Below are 7,803 nucleotides of genomic sequence, written 5' to 3'. Positions count from 1 at the left end.
GGTTCAGAAATCAGCTTAATGGGTTGGTTCCCACAACATAGTAGTAGCTGTGTTCACACAGCACGCACTGAACTACAAGCTAGCCTGTGTTTTATTGTTGCACATAGTATGGAAATGCGGAGATCAGATTGAGTAAACCACGTGAATTCTACAAATTCAAGCCACTGAGTTACAGACATAGAAACCACATTAGCCAACTGTGTTGTGAAAACCCCTCTGTTATTTCTGAGTCTTAGTGACCCAAGTAAAATGCAAATGACAATGCTACTGAAATGACGTTTGCTTTGCTGGTACTAAACCTTAATATTGTATAGATCTAGCCCATCTTCCCCAAATCAAGAATCTCTTTCCATTCCATGGCTTCTGTTTGTCTGCCAGAAGAAGGACACAGGAAGTCAACTCTGTTGAGTAGGCAAAAAATAAGTTATAAAGCAGAAAATAAGTTATAAAGCAAACAAGTTGTCTTCTTATCAATGCGGCAATTCCTGAGGCAATTCCTGCCAGCACAGTGGGGAGTGCTGATAAATATATAATATTACTGAGACACAGCAGTTAAGGTGCCTCGCTGATTCATAGGTTTTCTGCACTAGCCAGAAAGGGAGAGGAGACAAAATGTTGCTGGGTAAAAAGTACAACAGATTGCTGATTGAGTTACAGAAGTTGAGACAGAAAGAGGCAGTGACCTGAGTTTGGACTCAATAACAGCAATTTGGAATTGTTACTTTTCTAATAAAAAAGCAAGGGACTTTAGCTGTCTGTCAAAGTCAGACTTTGAATCAGGCCTCCTACTTTATTATTTTTGAAAACAACTCCAAATATAAAAATGCCGAACTCTCCATGCCTTTCTTCAAAGGAAAACAACTCAAATAAATATGTAATTTGAAATGTTTCACAGTTTGGAAAATTAGGGTGCAGATAAGAATGTACTATAGTTATTAAATTCCCAAGTTAAAACTATTATTGAGTTTACCCTTAATAATTCTGTAATTGGATACTTGGGCTGGTTATTAGCCCTGAGCATACTCTACCTCAATAGGTTCATTGTGAAAATAAAATAAGAGGGGGGGGGGTCATGTATGGTGCCATGAGGGTTGTTGGGTTTTGTTTCCTTGTTTGTTTTAAGAACGTTGGAACAGAAGTAATGTACAAGGATTACAGCTCTTGGAATTAATGCAGCCATTGACTTCAATGCAACTCAGACGGTAGTGAGGAGCACTCTGATTGAGATCAGATAGTCCCATTGCTCCATGTTATTTTCCATCCTAGTCCAGATTTGCTTCCCAGTTGTCATTTGCTGAAGAAAAAAGTATATAAGGCACATTGAACTGCATAATTATTTTCTCATTTATTTATGTTCTATTGAATAAAATGAGAAATACAGTATTTCAGTCAGTCCTATGAAGAATATACATATACAATTTTAGTCCAGAAGTCATTGCTTTGGTGGGAAAGGGAAGTGGGATGAAGACATTGTTTTCTTCTGTCTCTTCAGTCTGCAATATGGTAATAAGATTTCTCACTGGGTCTCTGGCATAGCACCTAGACATGCCAATATGCCCAAGGATGCTTCCCTTAATATGTGCCATGCTGCTTGATTCTCCTTTTTACTTTTGGGGGCAGGGAAGAGTTTTAATTTTAAAAAATGGAAAACTGACATGCTGCAAAGCATAGGGCCAACCTCCAGCATTATCTTTATTTCTAATAATGGTTCTGGAAAAGCTATTAATTGGACCATAAACTTTCTTAGAGAATAATAACCTGCTAGGTCTGTTAAGCCCCCAAAGATTAGAGACACCTAGATTATTATACAGGTAGTTCTCAATTTACAACAATTCATTTAGTGGCTGTTCAAAATTACAGAGCTGAAAAATATGACATACCATGTTTTTTCACAGTTACGACCTTTGTAACATCCCCATGATCATGTGATCAAAATTTAGGTGCTTGGCAACCTTTTCATATTTATGATGGTTGCTGTGTCCCAAGGTCATGTGATCACCTTTTGCAACCTTCTCACAAGCAAAATCAATGGGGAAGCCAGATTCACTTAATAACAGGGTTACTAACTTATCAACTGCATGATTCACTTAACAACTATGGCATGACAGGTCATAAAATGGGGCAAAACTCACTTAACAAATATCTCACTCAACAACAGAAATTTTGGCTCAGCTGTGGTTGTAAGCTGAGTACTATCTATACAGGATTGCTGTAATACTATGTAGAGTATAAATATTTTATAGAGCTATATAGATTATATTTTAGGTGCTTAAACGTTTTGACCTTTGCTGACTAAACCTCTTTAGCTGTCATTGACTATGTTTTTTAGAACCTAGAGGAACAAGAGAAACAGAAATTGTCAAGGAAGACAAGAAATCTAGCAAGCAGAAAGGCACAAACTCAAAAGAACCTGCAAAGTTAAGGGAAAACTGATTTTTGCTGTAGGCTGTGAGATTTTGTGATGTTGACTGTGGCTGACATTTTTTGGACAGTTCTTTCCTCAGATGTGAAGATTGTCACCACAGACATTTGGAAGCATTGATTGCTTTATTAAAAGGTTTGTTTTTTCTGGTTTTCAAAGCAGGACCGTTGCCCTGTCTTCTACAGTGGCGTTGTTGCTCTTTATTGTTTTTGTCCAGTGAAAGAGAAATAAAGATGTTAATCATGAAGGTTAGAGCCTGCCCTTTTGAACAGCATCCCTCACCCCAGATCTGTTGGCTTTCTACAAGGCCTTAAAAACTTCTCCGTCTCTCTGTCTCTTAAAAAAAATCATCTCTAGAGGACCAGGTAAAAGAATCTGGAAAGAAAAGAGAGTTAGAGAAGAAAATAGCATTTTAAATATTATTAGAACATATTAGAAATAGAATTTTGCCTCAAGGTCAAGATAAAGGTAGCATAGTAACAAGCAAGGTATTTATATCTAAGGCAGTAGAAAGTTTGTTTCCACTGAAATGTAGGCCAAATTGTAAATGATAGCAGAAAACGTACCTCAGTAAATATTTCTGAGTATTGGGAGAAATTTTAAGAAGGGCTGCACTCCTGACTTGCCTTCCTTCTGCCTATCCCTTGAGCTATTTTCTTGCCAGTTGGCTTTTAGTTTTGCATTCACTAAAGACAATACAGCCTGCAAGTTGTTGATTCCACACATTCCAAGAGAAAGAGTTTTGTTGTGAGAAAGAATTGGGGGAGGGGGAAATGTCTCTATGATAGTTTCCACTAAATATAAAATTGTCAGAGTAAGTACCACTTCTAGCAATTATATTCCACTTTCAGGCTCTTACACCTTTGCAGGCATGAACGGATCTTGCTTGTGGGTCATTCTTACACCTTCACTGATATAATGGAGGGCATTTTAGCAGTGAAATGGAAAGGATAGGCTGGTTGTTTTTAAAGGAGGGCCCAGATTTGTTATTACCATGATAGGACAACAGAGGGCATATTATAAATATTAATTTCACTGGTATATTGCAATTGAGAAATAAATACAGTTCTTTCTATCGGATGAGAAATACTTACCTTTTTACAAATATTTAAATCCCTGACATAGTGGAACAGAAATATATTTTATAGTTTGGTGTGGAAAAAATGATATACTTTTCTAGTTATTTCTAGAAATATTTGTAGTTCATGTACATCTGACTTTTTGTATTGCATGCTAGCTTGCATTATGATAAATATGATTTATATGCCCTGAGGGAATGGTTACCTCCTTGAATTAGTATTCCACTCCTGGGGTATTTTAAATATAGCTTGTAGGGTTGGGGGAAGTGAGGTGATTTGTTCCGCTTGGCTGTAAGGGGGAAAATGATACTGGATACTTCCAAAAGCAAGGCCATTAATGCAGGAGAATTTTAGATCTCAGATTGCTGTAAATTAATGGAAGATAGCTCTACATTCAGTTTTATAGTTACTTCATTTTACATCATTTTTGTATTTTTTAAAAATATCATTTTGTGTTTGCCTTAGATATAACGGTCTGCTACTGTTCCATTGGCTCATTTGTTTTGCAATACTTTTGAAACTTTTTTACTCTAATGTATGCAATGGAAACCAGTCTGACCTGAGTTTTAACTTTTGCACACAATTGACAAAGCAATTCTTTGCGCTCTCTGTGTTAAATATCTTTTGCCATATATTCTTTGCCTATCAGCACTTTAAGTAACCTGTTATTTAATGAAGGAGAAACTTATTTTAAATAAATTAATACTTTCACAATTGTGCTCCAGCACACTAAATACAAATAAACCAGACTATGCTATTAAGGAACAACAACAATGAACAGTAATCTGTAATTCTATTGTGGGAGGTCGGTCCCCCAGAGAAGGAAATATTAAAAGGGCAGAAAAATATATTTCCTAAAAGGATCTTAAAGAGGCAGAAAAGCATGCCCAGTTTTTCTTAATAGCCCCAGGTCTCCTTCCCCCAAGCAGAAACCAGATCTGTAGAAATGCAGATGTAAATCCAGGAAGGTTGGAGGCCCCCAGCTGGAAGATTAAGAAGACAAAAACCTAAAATATACATACCCCACCCAAAGTCTAAGACAGGACATAATAGGATTAACTCACAGATACCAAAGAGCACACCCACTCAGGTCAAAGTTCATGCCAAAGGAACATCTCCAAACAAAAGGCTCCACTCCTTACATGTGCTCACTCTCTTTTTCTGCCAGAACCATCTTCCTGTTTGGCTCTCGTCTTCAATAAACTGCAACCTTCTTCCTAAAGCAGTCGCCATGTTTATTTGCAGCTTGGACTGAACCACGATGAAGACTTTTCTTCCAACACTATGTTAAGGGTATAGGTTGTAGGAATTTAAGAGCTTCCATTTTGTTGGGCTAGAAGCCGCTAGATTGTTCAGTTCTTCATTCCACTAGTCTGATGGAATGCTATAAGCAAGATAAGGATTTGTTGGTTGATTGTGTGCCATCAAGTCATTTTTGATTCCAAGTGACCTAGTGATTTTATCTATCATGATCTATCTCTAACTTGTCTTTCAGGTCTCCAAAAGATGCACTCATTGCCACAGTAACTGAGTGCAATTGCTGATCATCCTCTTCTCTTTCCTTCTGCCTTTCCTAGCATTAGAGCATTCTTAACAACCATTAAAAAGGTAAAGGTTTCCCCGCACATGGGTGCTAGTCGTTTCTGACTCTAGGGGCCGATACTCATCTCCGTTTCAAAGCCGAAGAGCCAGCGCTTGTCCGAGGACGTCTCCGTGGTCATGTGGCCGGCATGACTAGACGCCAAAGGCGCACGGAACACTGTTACCTTCCCACCGTAGTGGTCCCTATTTTTCTACTTGCATTTTTACGTGCTTTCGAACTGCTAGGTTGGCAGAAGCTGGGATGAGTAACAGACGCTCACTCTGTTACGCGGCACTCGGGATTCGACCCACCAAACTGCCGATCTTCTGATTGACAAGCTCAGCGTCCTAACCCACTGAGCCACCGTGTCCCTTTTTAACAACCATTAGTTAGCAGCAAAGGGTTTCCTTTATTGTTTGACAGCCATCTAGCAGAGCACTCAGTTTTTGCACCCCAAATATAATCATCCTACATAATCAACAAGAAAGGCAAACTTTCAGTGGCTTATTTTCTTATACCATTTGGAAAATGTGATAAATTTGCATTTGCTTGGAAATGCTGGTTGGGAAATATCTGCTTGCTAAGGCTGTGTGTGCGTGTGTGCGTGTGTGTGTGTTTCTGACAAACTGATCAGCCAGTGCATATATCCACTGAAAACACATTCTTAGATCCTGCTTGAGAAATTATGCTTAGAGTTTTAAATTAAAAGAGAAAATTGTTGTAACCGAGAGATTATTAAAAAAAAACATACTTGTCGGAGAAAGCATGACAATACTTTTCTTTGTTCAGAGCAGTTGTGCCTTCTAAAATTATTCAGCAATAATTAAACTAACTGATCGCCAATTAATATTAGAAACTAACTTTATTCTAAGCAATCTATTTGTGGCAAACTTTCAAAATCTCCAATTCTTTACATCAGTTAAGATTATCTACAGTAAAAAGCAAAGACAAAGTAAGGGAAGGGCCAGAAAGAGCCTTGGTGGAGCAGTGGGCTAATGCCTCCTTAAGTAACACCAGCTGCCTGCAATTAGTGCAGGTTCGCATCCCACCAGGCTCAAGGTTGACTCAGCCTTCCATCCTTCCGAGGTAGGTAAAATGAGGACCCAGATTGTTGGGGGCAATTAAGCTGACTTTGTAATAATGCCGCTTGGGGTGTGTGTGAAAACCCTAATAAGCAGGCATATACATAGAATGAAGGCTACTGCTAAGCTTGTAAGCCGCCCTGAGTATTCGGAGAAGGACGGGATATAAATGGAATTAAAATAAAAAAAATAAAAAAAATAAAATTGATGGTGTTGAATCTGAAACTTCTGAGCTTAAAATGGAGTGAAGAAGACTTACCATTAAATAAATAAAATGGGTCTGGGTCCAAGTTTTTAATGCACCTCACTATTTTTGTTCACCACTATATTTTCTTCAGAAACAATGACTTATACTTATCTGATATATTGATGCATGGGTGGGTTTTTTGCAGTTAGGAGGTTGTGACTTTCTATGTGCCTAGATTGTTTAAAAATATTTAATGTTTTTATATTTGCCTAAGGCAGACAGATATAAGACAATATCAATATTCCCAGATTATCTCATATATCTATGGAGACTTTCCTACAACCAAAGGAAGGCAAATGGTAATGGCCTAGCCCTAGTTCATTACTTAGAGAGTCTTTGCCTCAAACAAACAAAAAAGTGGAGTATCTTAAGTGAAATCTTATGTTATAATAACTTTGTTAATCTTTACGCAGGACTTGGGTCAAATGAGTTGTTATTCAGTTTTGTGTCTCTAGACAATATATAAAAGTTTCTTGGCAGACAGTAAACAAGAAAATTAAAAGGTGGCATACTTTTATTTTAGCAAACTGGAGTTAATTCTATACACTGCATCAAATTTTAAAAATCAGTGATAAAAATCATTTTACAACCAGAAGCTTTGCCTTTCCTCTAATCCAACTGTGGCCAACTTTCAGTGGCAAGGGGGCAATCAGAAATCTTTCTTCTTGCCTATAGTTATATATGGTAGATGCTTTAAAAGAGGCAGGAACACCACAGATTTCTCTTCCTCACCATTACCTTGCAGAAATAGCAGCTCACTGCTTCATCACAATTGATGACAAGTTTCTTTCGACTTCATTGTTAATCCCAAGAATAATATTTTCCCTAAGAATTAATGGCTACCGTTAGTATTTTTAAGGAATACCATAGTTTTGACTGATGGATTAGTTGATTGTTTGATTGACTGATTAGAAAATATTATATCTTATTCATGTTTTTCAAGGAAAATAGAAAAAACTAACAAATAATATACAAAATTTAAAAGGGGAACGTAACAAGAAGCATAAGCCTATTTGAGAGTAACAAAATCCATATAGGTCAATTGAGAAAGGTGATTGTTTTTTAAAAATCAAACATAGATTTGGACCTGAAAGAAAGCATCCTATATTATTTTAATGGATAGATTCATCTGAAATTGTATCATCGGATATCCTGAACTAAGGGTACTAAATGTGTTCTTATTTCCAAACTGATTCCTTGTCCATTGACTGAATAGTGAAAAAAATAGAATGGAACACTGTCCTTTTTGAACATTTTGACCCTAGATTGAAGCAAGACTTGGAGGAAGTGAACATAATCCATAATGATTTATATTTTTCACACTAGGGTGTTCACATTATAACCATTAAAAGTTGAATGGAGATTTTTTTTTTGGTAACTTGAAAACATAA

Source organism: Vipera berus, assembly GCF_964194415.1.
Source record: "Vipera berus genome assembly, chromosome: 2".
Classification (NCBI taxonomy): Eukaryota; Metazoa; Chordata; class Lepidosauria; order Squamata; family Viperidae; genus Vipera; species Vipera berus.
This window is presented reverse-complemented; position numbering follows the sequence as displayed.